At 47.5% G+C, this 12381-nt stretch overlaps 1 long non-coding RNA gene across 1 annotated transcript; it reads right to left on the bottom strand.

Annotated features, from left to right (window-relative positions):
• Positions 1 to 8872: 8872 nt before the first annotated feature.
• LOC116832287 (uncharacterized) lies at positions 8873 to 11134 on the bottom strand. The gene is made up of 3 exons (XR_004375422.2): positions 11058 to 11134; positions 9816 to 9942; positions 8873 to 9296 (listed from the first exon to the last, which is right to left on the bottom strand). It is a non-coding gene; the product is annotated as an uncharacterized LOC116832287 (long non-coding RNA).
• Between the last annotated feature and the right edge of the window lie 1247 nt (positions 11135 to 12381).

Below are 12381 nucleotides of genomic sequence, written 5' to 3'. Positions count from 1 at the left end.
GCTGCTACGGGGTGTTTATTGTAGTACAGACGTACCCATAGAAAAGCTACATTTTTGGAAATGCAGTTCTAGTGAAAGCTCAAGTCATCACACTGGGTTTTCAAAAACCTTTTATTTGGAAGATCTCCTATACTAGGAAGGGTCATTGTCTCTGGGTGTTCTAGCCCCTCATTAGCTAGGCCTGAGGGCAAAGGTTAGCAAAGGGACGGCACCCACAGCCTTCATCTTAAAGGAGTAGCAAAAGGCGCTGACCCTATTTCTTTAAATCCTTAATTGCATGTAATTTTAATGATGGGTCTCTTAAGACTGTGGTCGCAAAAGCCTCTAGTAACTGCTCTTTCAAATGTCTCTCCAATGCTGGCTTGGCTCAGCTTTCTCTGAATTTTCCAGCCACCATTGCTTTCTGTGCATCAGAGATTTAAGAACTCTTCATCCATTCAGGGTTTGGAATTGCCCACTCTTGACTCCTTCAGTTCCACCCCTTTCCCCAAAACCTGGGAGCATAGCTAGGCTGGGCAGTGTGCCTTGAAGGTCAACAGACCTAGGCTCTGTCAGACCACAAGTGGGGAGGTGAGTTCCAGAGTTGAAGGCCAACCCCCGCCAGACAATGCCCTTTCATTCAAAGCAAGGGTCTGCCAACTTGAGTGCTTCCGCTGCTCAAGTGTCACCCGGGGAGGCGAAGAGACCTTGTAAACAGAGCACGGGACTGGGACTCTGGAGAACTATTTGCAGCTCTGCCCAAGCTCATTCAGCAGGTCAGTGGCAGCAAGTCACTTCCCCTCTCGACTTCCTTTAAAGCACTTTGAGATCGACTGCTGAATAACACTCTCCGAAAGTGAGGTATTGATAATGTAGATGTGTAGAAATCATGCACATCTATTGCTGAAAAGCACACAGTCAGAGCTAGTTATTACTAGTCACATCAGGAGAAAGGTGCTCCCAAAGGAAGCCAGGTCCCACACACGTTCAAAATTCCCTTCTATGTCTGTAGCGCTCGTTATTTGCATGCAGGATGTTGATCAGCAGCAAAGCTGTACTGATACACTTGCACATGTTCCCGGAGGTAGCTGCTTCAGTTTGCAAGCCCAAAATACAGGGTTCTGTTGCTCATTCTGCACTTAGGAGTTTGTTTGTTGTGCAGCTATACCAGGCCTTGTTTCACTCAGACTGTAGACACAGGGAGTGAGTGCAGGCTCCCTGTTAAATATTGCTATGCTACTGTGAATGAGAGGAAGATGAGAGCAGGGGGACCCATGGGGAAGGTGATGTCTGAAACTGATCACTGGCAGCCTGGCATGCAGAAGCTGAGGTGACTCTGGAAGGCTGGAAATAGCGATAATTTGTTCTGGCAAACAAAGAGTTGATCTGATTGAGCCTGTCTGGATGGTGAAGTCCTGCCACAAAGTGGCAGACTGGACTCTGAGCAAAGATTTCCCTATTGTTGATGGCTGTTTAGTGTCCACAGTGTGCTTGGTGCTGTACAAGACACAAAGACCAACCCTTCTCCAAAAGAGCTCAGCAACCCTGGGGAATTTAGAAGAGGGAATTCAGAGCCCTAGTAGGGCTTTTGGGTTCTTCCTTGTACAGCAATGAACTGGTTTTTTAGGCTTTGGAGAAGAAGTGGGTTTTGAAGAGGAAATGAGTGAAGAGTGGGGTTAGCAGTCTTGAACAGGGGTTGGTATGGCACACCTAGGGTACAGCATGGTGAAATGTAGCGAGATAGGAATGAGACAGGGAAAGAGCAGGCCAAGGCTGGTCAGCCCATGAAGCCATGTTAGGGGTTGAGTTGAAACTACATTCAAGCCGATGTGTGCATACGAGACCTTCATTTAAGATGAATACCCGGGACAGCTAAGGAGGCCACACTTAAAACAAAGTCTAACAGAGTCTGCTTAGAAACTAGCATCATGTGGGCGGGGCTTCCATGGGGTACTGTGACCAGGTGCAGTGACTGTACGTGAGAGAGGTATGACACAAACTGAGAACAGACAAGACCAGAGAAAGAGGCTGAGGCAGAAAGCAAAGAGGGCCTCGAGCTCTGGAATCACCTCCCCACTCTTGGTCTGATAGAGCCCACCTCTGTTGACCTCCAAGGCAGACTACAAAGTCGACCTATTCTCCCAGGCTTTGGAGAAACGGGGGGATTTAGTCTGGGAGCGCAAGGCAGTAAAATCTCATTACACGAACAAGTAACAAGTAAGGGGGGTGTCATTCAATTAATAAAAATCTACAGAATCATAATTGCAATAGCATCACCCTCTGTCATATGGGGGGGACTTGCTGTCCCCTGGCTTCCAGCTCCAGGTCCTCTGGTTGGTGGAAGTTTTGATAGTACAGTGTTGTTAGAAATGGGTCAAGTTGGGTAGCGTCTGAAAGCCCTTTCTCCGACAAACACAGTAGTACCAGCATGACAAACCTAGAACAATTATGTAGCTATATATTCCAGAAAATGTTTACAAGAATCAACATTTGAAATTATACTTTAGCACAGGGTTGCATTGCTTACATTAAAAAAAAAAAAAGGGCACTGACATTGGCTAATCCTACAGAAATTAGCCTTGACACATAGGACTGAAAACCTTTCTCCATCAAAGCCATCATCAGTGTCATCTCTGGCTAAGACACCACTGCTAGACATGTTTGTCAGAGTTCAGGGCAACTGCACCTGTATTCCTCCTCAGTGGTCCAGCCAGAGCACCTGCTCTTGGCTTTCAGCTCCCCAGCTGTTGCCTCTTTTGGGTGGAAACACACATCTCGCCCTTCTGCCTGGGGTATTCCCAGGCTGCACAGTTCCCTGCCTTCACTGTGTCATTCCCAGGACAGACAGGTTGCCCTAGGACGGGGGTGGGCAAACTTTTTGGCGCAAGGGCCACATCTGGGAATAGAAATTGTATGGCGGGCCATGAATTCTCACAAAATTGGGGTTAGGGTGCAGGAGGGGGTGAGGGCTCTGGTTGGGGGTGTGGGCTCCGGGGTGCTGCCAGAAATGAGGAGTTCAGGGTGCAGGAGGGGGCTCTGGGCTGAGTCAGGGGAGTGGGGTGCAGGGGTGGAGGTGAGGGCTCCAGCTGGGGTGCAGGCTTTGGGGTGGGGCTGGGGATGAGGAGTTTGGAGTGTAGGAGGATGGTGCTCCAAGTGGTCCTTACCTCAAGTGGCTCCCAGAAGCAGCAGCATCTCCCCACTCTGGCTCCTATGCGGAAGCGTGGCCAGGTGGCTCTGCACGCTGCCTTGTCCACAGGCACTGCCCCTGCAGCTCCCATTGGCTGCAGTTCCTAGCCAATGGGAGCTGCGGGGGTGGCACTTGGGGCAGGGGCAACATGCAGAGCAGAGCCCCCTGGCTGCCTCTATGCGTAGAAGCTGGAGAGGAGCCATACTGCTGCTTCTGGGAGCCATGTGGAGAGGCCCCCGACCCTGCTCCCCAGCTGCAGCACCGGAGCAGGGTCATGCTGCTGCTTTCAGGAGCCACACGGAGCGGCCGCTGACTCTTCCGGAGCTTGAGGGACATATTAAAACGCCCGGCAGGCCGGATCTAGCCCGTGGGCCATAGTTTGCCCACCCCTGGCCTAGCAGCTCGGGTTCAAATACTGGCAGGAGCAGAGAGGTCAAGGGATGGATGGAATAGGAGACAGTATCCAAGATATGGCCACGCAGAATTTGTGGGCTTTGAGGAATTTAAATGTGATGGGCAGCCAATAAAGGAATTTAGAGGTGGGTGCAGATTGGCCTGTCCTGCTGCGATGATTCGTTTGTTCCTCTAGAGTCTAAATCACTTTCCCATAGGAGATTAGTGCTGTGAGAGGCATTAAAGGACAGTCCTGAAGATTGCCAGTCCCATGGGTCCTGTAGAAAAACCTCTCTCTATCCTTGACTTTTGCCTCAGTCCTGACCTGCAGGCTACAAAACCTTGAAGCATTACAATTGGTCTCCATACCAGTCTCCATCTCTCTTTCAATTCTTGGCCTCTGTGCTGAGACTGCCAACAACGTAGACTGCCAGTTGGGGCATTGATTTCTTTGCCGGGTATGTTTCTGTCTCAGGAACTGGCCTGAGAAACATCAGATACTGCAAAGTACCAGGCATGCTCAGCTCCCCCGGGGATAGATCAAGGGTGTCAGCCTGTCACAGGATTGGGCCCTGAAGGATTTATTTGATAATCAAGTATGCAGAGTAAATATTCTATTGCAATAGAACCTCGCAAAATTCTACCCCCCACTTCTTGGTTTTCAGTTGATGGGCAAGTAAATTGGTTTTCAGTTGATGGGCAAGTAAAAGAGCATTAATTTTATTATAGTCATTGGAGAGGTAGCACCAAATGTCTTTTGTCCTGGGCAGTAGGTTTTCCTGACTATTTTCCAACACAGCCATTAGGTAAGTTCATTATTATACAACTGGGCCTATTAGCTACTGGCCTATTTTCCTGGACAACATGCAGAGAGTTACAGCATGGTTTTGCTGCTACACAAGAATTGAGAAGAGGGGACTCATTCAGGACCTGCTAACTTTGCCAGTATTCTTTTAAGACTCTTTGGAGAACACAGATCCCTATAATTCTTCACCATCCTCCTAAGTATTTGTGCAGTGGGCAGTGTGGAAAATGCTGGCATGCTAAGGGTTACGATGCAGAAAAGCCCCATTACAGGCCGTTGTCTCTCTGCTTTCCACAGCATTGTCTCTTTTCAGGAACACTATATTTAGCCAGTAGCTGCAATGTCTCTTCCAGTCTCAGGCTCCCTGGAGCGGACATGCATTACTTTCGGTTAGTTAAATGCCGTTTCTCTCCAAACACTGCTAGCATGCTCCATCTCTAATGTCAGTGACAAGGAGAGGGGTTTGATACACTGCCGCTGCATCTGTTCTCACAGACAATGGCTTAAAACAGAAAGAATCTCAGGCTAAGTTCACTGCAGTGCAGGTGTGACTTCAGTTTGGTCCCTTATCTGCAAATGTGACCACACCTGCCACTAACAGCCCGCCTTTGGTTCAGGAGGAGGTATTGTGTAGTCACCACACTAAATGAGCTTGGAAAAGATTAGATCGGGGTAGCCAATTGTTTTTTGTCAAGGTTCAAATGTCTTGGTCAGTATAGTCAAGGTCAAGACTCCAGATAAAATAATAATAAAAACGATAACAACAACAACAGTAATAATTAATAATAAGTAAATAAAAAGATTCTGGGGTCCATTCAAACGTGTCTGGTGGGTCAGATTTGGCCCATAGTCAGCCTATTGACTATTGCCTGGATTAGATTTTAAGTATCAGTAATAGTCAATTTCTCCCTCCACCTAAAAACCTATGGGGGGGAGGGGTACCAATGGTTAAATCAAATATTATAGAGAGTGGGGAAGCTGAGGTTTTTTTTATGCTACTTGTGGGCTACTAGAGGATGACACTAACCCTCAGCCGAGAAGCAATCCAAAGCCCAGTGCCAAGTCAGGTCTGTTTTGAGAATCTGGATGCATGCAGTGAATCTCCCACAGAGAACCAGTCTCTGGAGTTTGTTCGAAGCTATAATGAGTGGAAAACTCAGAAATAGATTTTCACAGTGCATGCTGTGTTGTAGCTGGGCTGATCCCAGGATATTAGGTGATATTTTTTATTGGACCAACTTCTGTTGGTGAGAGAGAGAAGCTTTGGAGCTTACACGGAGCTTCACCTTGAATGGTCCCGTGAAATACGTGCTAACTACTTATGCTAAATAATCTGTTCCACCTTCTAAGTAGCTGTGACATGTCTTGGCTACACTGCCACTTTACAGCGCTGCAACTTTCTCACTCAGGGGTGTGAAAAAAACACCCTGTTGAGCGCTGCAAGATACAGCACTGTAAAGTGCCAGTGCAAACAGTGCCGCAGCGCTGGGAGTGCAGCTCTCAGCGCTGCAAGCTAATCCCCATGAGGAGGTGGAGTATGTGCAGCGCTGGGAGAGCTCTCTCCCAGCGCTGGCGTTGCGACCACACACACACTTCAAAGCGCTGCCACGGCAGCGCTCCTGCGGCAGCAGTTTGAACTTTCGAGTGTAGCCAAGCCCTGAGTATGTTTCCCACACCTGAAGAAGAACTCTGTATAGCTCGAAAGCTTGTCTCTCTCAGGTCCAGTCAAAGGTATTACCTAACCTCACCCACCTCATCTCTCTAGATTTTACAATATTCATTGTCAGACCTGGACAAATGAATTTCTAGCCAGGAGCTCTAAAATACTTACTAGCTTAAATGGTTTTAATTTTCTGGTCACTCAAGGGTGTCAGATGATGGAAATCAAAGGAAATGTTGGGAACAAATGTCAACAGTGTCCTTTGAAATTCATTTTTTAAATGTATCCTTGCAAGCCAAGCCATGGTCCAGGTCCTGGTCCAGCATGGTGCTAAGAGCCCTCCAGCCTGCTAAGTCTATGGGGGTTGAGGGTACTCAGACATATATAGGCCTGTGGCCTGCCAGGTCCTCAGTTATCTGATGTACCATCAGTCCTGAGATTTGAACCTGAGTGAGTAGTAGATCAGCCAATCAGGGCCTCATGTTCCAGGGAGGCCAACTCATTTCTTGGCTCAAATCGCCTGCTGATACCGGTCACCTGCAATCCTCTGTAGTGTTTGTGGAGCTTCCTCTTCTCAGCCCAAGAGCACATGAGGGGTTTGATTTTGTTGTTGATCCAGGCTACATTTGATCTTCATTTGTCCCTAGTTTTACAGAGTGTCGGTCACTCTATCCTCCTGCCGTGGGTTTCGAACATGGCATTCCAAGGTGAAGTTGACCAACCATCGGCGTGGGCTTGGCCGCGGGCTTCTCATTGTTCCCCTGCAGGAGTTCAGTTGACTTTCAGGGTCTTTTCAAAGTCCAGTTACAGCTCTTTTGCTTGTAGTCCCAGGAGGCACTTCCCAGTCCCGCCACAGGTCACCGGTGGGAAGCAGCCCTTCTGGTTCCCTTGTAATGTCAGTTTGCCTAATCCGAAGTGGAGATGAGGAGGAAAAGCTAGCCATTGCCTGTAGCTAGGCTCCCCTTCTACTGGAGCTCCCCAGCAGCCTCCTTATGCCTAGGCAAACTCCCCCTTTCTGGGGCCAGTTTCACTTTTTACACTCAGGTTCACCATGTGGTACACGTCGGCAGGTGCCCCTAATGGGCACTGCCCCAGTGCAGGCACAGTCGTTAACCTTCCTATCAGTGGGAGGGGGGCATGTCCCATTACACTGGGGCTTAATACCACCACTAGACCCCGCCCCCCACCCCAGACTAAAGTGCTCAGAGAAGCGCAGTGTAGGACCCTGTACAGAATAAAGAGTCTGTTCTGTGCCCTGAGGATCCCCATTTTCTGCTGCCCTCTTATCCCATTTTGTCCCCTCAACCCTTAGTACTGGGACTTTACAGTAATGTAACCCCATGATGGCTAATCACACTGCCTGCCATGCTGACCAATATCGTCCTGTTGCCCACATGTACTCCCTTGTCCGTCTATATCCATCTGGTATCTCTCGTCTTGTAGTTAGACTAGGAGCTCCTCGGGGCAGAGACAGTCTTTTGGTTCTGTTTTTCCAGCGCTTAGCAAAATGGGGTCCCGGTCCAGGACTGGGGTTTCTAGGGGCTCCGATAATACACACAATAAATAAATAATAATAATAATGCTCTCCTACCATTGCAACCCTTGTTTTGCTACAGTTATCCTGTTTTGCCTGTGGCCATTCTTCAATCTGTTGTTCCTGAACCAAACTGTAGACTCCTCAGGGCAGGGACCTGCTCTAGACTCGTGAAGCTCTGAGGAGGGCTGCATTCCCTTTGACATCTGCCAACATTGTTTAGTCACCTGGAAGGTGACATGACATGAGACCCTCCCTTCCCCAGATTGTGAGCGCTCAGCCCCCTGGCGTAGGCTTTATGGAGCATTTTAAAGTCCACATTGAGAGGTGTTGAGTCTTCCTTGGAAATAATGTGAATATGGTATACAAGAAGGAGGCCTCACACTCCCCTGCCTTCCCTGATCTCAAGGGGATGATAAGGAGGATCTAGGTTTAAACAGTACATAGGGGCTTGAATATGTCCCAAGGGTCCTAGACACTGGCGTGTGGTCAGATGCAGTAAGGTGATCCCTGAGGGACACAGCCCCTAATGAAGCCAGCACGCAGGAAGGGTATCTAGACTGACTGGGACAACCAAGGCAGATCTTTCCCCACTTCTCTCTGCCCAGGCAGTGGGATTACGGGTCTCTTGGTCAATTATATCACGTTTCCCCTCATTGTGACATTTGGTGGAATTTAAGTAACTCCAGCACCAGTTCACATCCTCCCCCTTTCCAGCTTACTACATCCCAGCCAACTAGGTACCGTACTACCATTCCATGACACATAACCTAGAATCTGACCCCGAGTCAGGCTTATTGGTCCCCTTCCATCATCCTGGGTAAGAAACGTTCCATGATTAGGACTCTGTGGCTGGGTTATGTTTGTACAAGTCAGGACAGACTCCAGCTCACTCACTTTCCTCTAGCAGCATCAGCTTTTTGTTTGTATTACCACCATGTCTGGAGGCCTGGCCCCATTGTCGTAGGCACCGTAGAGACACATAATCGGAAACAATGCTACCCCAAAGAGATTACATTCTAAACAGACAAGACAGACAAAGGAAGGCTTATCGTCCCTATTTTATATATAGGAAGCTGAGGCCCAGAGAGATTAAAGCGACTTTCCCAAGGTCACACAAGAAGTCAGTGGCAGAGCCAGGAATGGAGATCAACCCGGTCTAGCGCCTTAACCACAAAATCATCTTCCCTTGTGATGCTAAGAAGAGTAACCATTTAGTGGTGTCAATAAAATGAGTTGATGTGACTCAAAGACACACAGGGAACAGAGATACGGAGTGAGAAGGTCCACTTTTATAGAGGCACTTTTCTGGACATATCAATACTTTAAACATCGGCTTGAGCCATTTAAGGGGTTACAGATCCGCTTGCAGAAATAAGCGTTGATAGCTCTACAGCAAAGCTCTTGATTCTCACATCCTTGCCTGTGGCCCAAGATGCCTCTTTCACACTGCAGTCAGAAACCTCCAATAGCAGAGATGATTGTTTCAGCAATGTCCCTTCTCCTGTGTCCCCTGGAGTTTCCTAGGAGCACCTCTGCCTTCTCTTCCCTTACGCAAGATATTGTTTTGTGTCTTTCACTCAGGCATCACTTGATCAGGTTATTTTATTCCTGCTTATCCCTCCATATATTCAGAGTGAGACACAGAAATGTTGGCTCTACATGCTGATTTGTTTTCAGATTTTAGGTTTTAAAAAAAGAAAGCCAACGGGATCAGCTGCCTGGATTTGCTGATTGCCTTGAAGGAGAAAATAGCATTTTTAATAACTTGTTCTAATGCAGCCAGGCATGCTACACTAATCTGGGCTTTAGGGCAACAAGCAATGAGAACCCTCAAATCCAGTCAGAATCACTGCACTTTCTGCTTCCCAGGTCACAGAAACCCCCCTTGCTCCCAGTATTTTCCCCCTTCCAAATACAGAGGGTTGAGCTCATGATGTTACAATAATAGCAAACCTTCTCATTTAGAAGGAACAACACTCGATGTCCTCTCCCCTTGCTGAGGGACACAGTCATCTAACATCAGTCACGGTCACCTTGTGGCCAAGATGCTGCAATTAAGAACATCACTGATTTGCAAATGTTGACCTTCAAAAGGAAGAGCTCTGGGGAGGGGGAGGGGAGCAAGTTATTTTAGGAACGCAAATTAGAAAACAAAGCAAGTACTTTTGCATAAGCTCTTGGAAAGTTGTCCCCCCACCATGTCTGCATGCATTCCATTCTTGGGATGTAATGGGCCATCCACTCCCTTTCTTACCAAGCTTCCTGCTTTAGCTGGAAGTCATCTCTGGGTTTCCTAGTTGATGTGAAATGAACTTCAAGAAGTAGCTGCACACAACCTCCTCAAGGGGGCAGCAGCATGCCTCAAAAATAGGCCCCAGCAACTGCACATAGAAAAGGATATCATGGATGTAGATGTATCAAGATGAACTAGGTGATCTTCCCCCTGAGGGTGACCAGATGTCTCGATTTTATAGGGACAGTCCTGATAGTTGGGGCTTTTTCTTATATAGGCTCCTATTACTCTCCCTTCCCGATTTTTCACAGTTGCTGTCTGGTCACCCTATCCCCTGGGGCAGGACAGACACGTAATACCCCAGACATATCACATGGATATTAGGGTTGATTTTAGCTCAAAAGCCAAGAGGAAGGGTCTGAATTAGCCCTCAGAAGACAGATACCCACTTTTCATTTAAGACACACAGTACGGAGGCAAATGAACACCTGTAAAGCCAGTGGAATTACCCTTTGGATGGATTTGGCATGTTGTGTATATATATGCACATCCAAATCCATCCCAGGGATATATATATATAGGAAGTGACATGGTCTAATGGATTAGGAATGGGAGCCAGGAGTGCTAGCATCCATTCCCAACTCTACCAAGGAGTGCTTGCTAACTCTGGGCAAATCACTTAGTTTTATGTGCCTCAGTTTCCCCATCTGTGAAGTGGGGCTAATGATTCCTACCCACCTTTGCATAGTGCTTTGAGATGAACAGTGCTATAAGGGCTAAGTCTAACAGACATATAGAAATAATACCTAGCACTTTTCAGCAGCAGATCTCAAAGCACTTTACAAACAAACAGAGGTAAGCATCATTATTGTTATTATACAGGTGAGGAAACTGAGGCCTAGGAAGGGAACGTGATCTTCTCAAGCAGGCCAGTGACAGAGCCAGAAAGACACCCTAGAGCTCCCAAGTCCCAGCTAGTGCTCTATCCACTTGGGAACACTGTCCCACTATGTAGTTTAATCCTCTATTTTTTTAAATCTAGACAATGACATTGGTTTTAAACCAGATCATGTTACCTTAAGCAAGCAATGCTATTTCTCCCCAACAGCCACCAAGGGGAGCTAGACTACACAGCAAGGGGAAAGAAACCCTATTATATCTCTGATGTCACACACACACACAAGCCTGCCTCCTCCCTGTTCATTACACTGAACAGGTAACAGTGCTCAGATGCAACAGTATCGATGGGCACCATAGAAATACCTGTGATAGATAGAAGTGACTGCCAGCAGATGGGAGCACCAACTCCTAAAATCCAGTGTCCCTTGCTTTCCCCATTCTCCTTCGGTGTCTGCAGTGACACTGAATGGCCCTGAAATGGTAATCCAAAGAGCCACATCAACCCCACCCTCACTGTCAAAACCATCAGAACACATATCATGCCTACCAGAACCACCCCAAAGTGGAACTACGCTAATAGATCACCGTTGATTCTCCATATTTAACGAAGCTGGTGACATACAGAGCTCTGGAGCTCCTTTGTTCTTGGCCCTGGTCTTCACTACGAGTTTAGGTCAAATTTAGCAGCATTAGATCGATTTAACCCTGCACCCATCCACACGACGAAGCCATTTTTGTCAACTTAAAGGGCTCTTAAAATCAATTTCTGTACTCCTCCCTGACAAGGGGATTAGCGCTGAAATCAACATTGCCGGGTCGAATTTGGGGCAATTTGACGGTATTGGCTTCCAGGAGCTATCCCAGAGTGCTCCACTGTGATCGCTCTGGACAGCACTTTGAACTCAAGTGCACTAGCCAGGTACACAGGAAAAGCCCTGGGACCGTTTTAATTTCCTTTCCTGTTTGGCCAGCATGGCAAACTCAGCAGCACTCAGCAGCACAGGTGCCCATGCAGTCCCCCCAGAATGTTTCTACCGCTCCCCCTATCATCTCCATCCCTGAGGTTATCGCAGATTAGAAGGTGAAAGAAAACGCACTCGTGATGACATGTTTTCCAAGCTCATGCAGTCCTCCCGCACTGATAGGGCACAGCGTAATGCATGGAAGCCTTCAGTGGCAGAGGCCAGGAAAGAATTGCTGTGTTTGCTTAATGGCAAAAGTATCATGCCTCATTAGCGATCCTGCCTGAGCCAGTCACTGTGTCACATGCACTTTGCTCTGTGTCAGCCTTGGGCAGGGGCATGACCACTTTGTGAGCAGGAAGGCCATAGACATAGACATTGGATTAGGTAGCTTCTGTAGCTAGAGAAAACGTTCCTGTACATATGGCAAAGTCTGTTGCAAAAAAAGAGAAGCCCCATAGTGTAGCGGGTTTCACATTCACCTAACATGTGAAAGCCCCTTAGTATAGTGGTTATCATGTTCACCTAACACGCAAAACATCACTGAGTGGAAACAGGTCACTGTTCCTTCTTCTGATTCCCCTCCTGCACTTTTAGTCTTAGAACAGACCGCGCTGTGAAATTTTAATTTTAATTATATCAATTACGAGTTAAATAATATGGAAGCTCTCTCTAAGTTATAGTCCCGGGTTCCTTACCCTTTCAGCTGCTCTGATAAATTAAAT

This window comes from Chelonoidis abingdonii, chromosome 13 (genome assembly GCF_003597395.2).
Source record: "Chelonoidis abingdonii isolate Lonesome George chromosome 13, CheloAbing_2.0, whole genome shotgun sequence".
In the NCBI taxonomy this organism is placed as follows: Eukaryota; Metazoa; Chordata; order Testudines; family Testudinidae; genus Chelonoidis; species Chelonoidis abingdonii.
The sequence above is the reverse complement of the archived record's forward strand: the minus strand, read 5'-3'. Positions and strand labels throughout refer to the sequence as shown.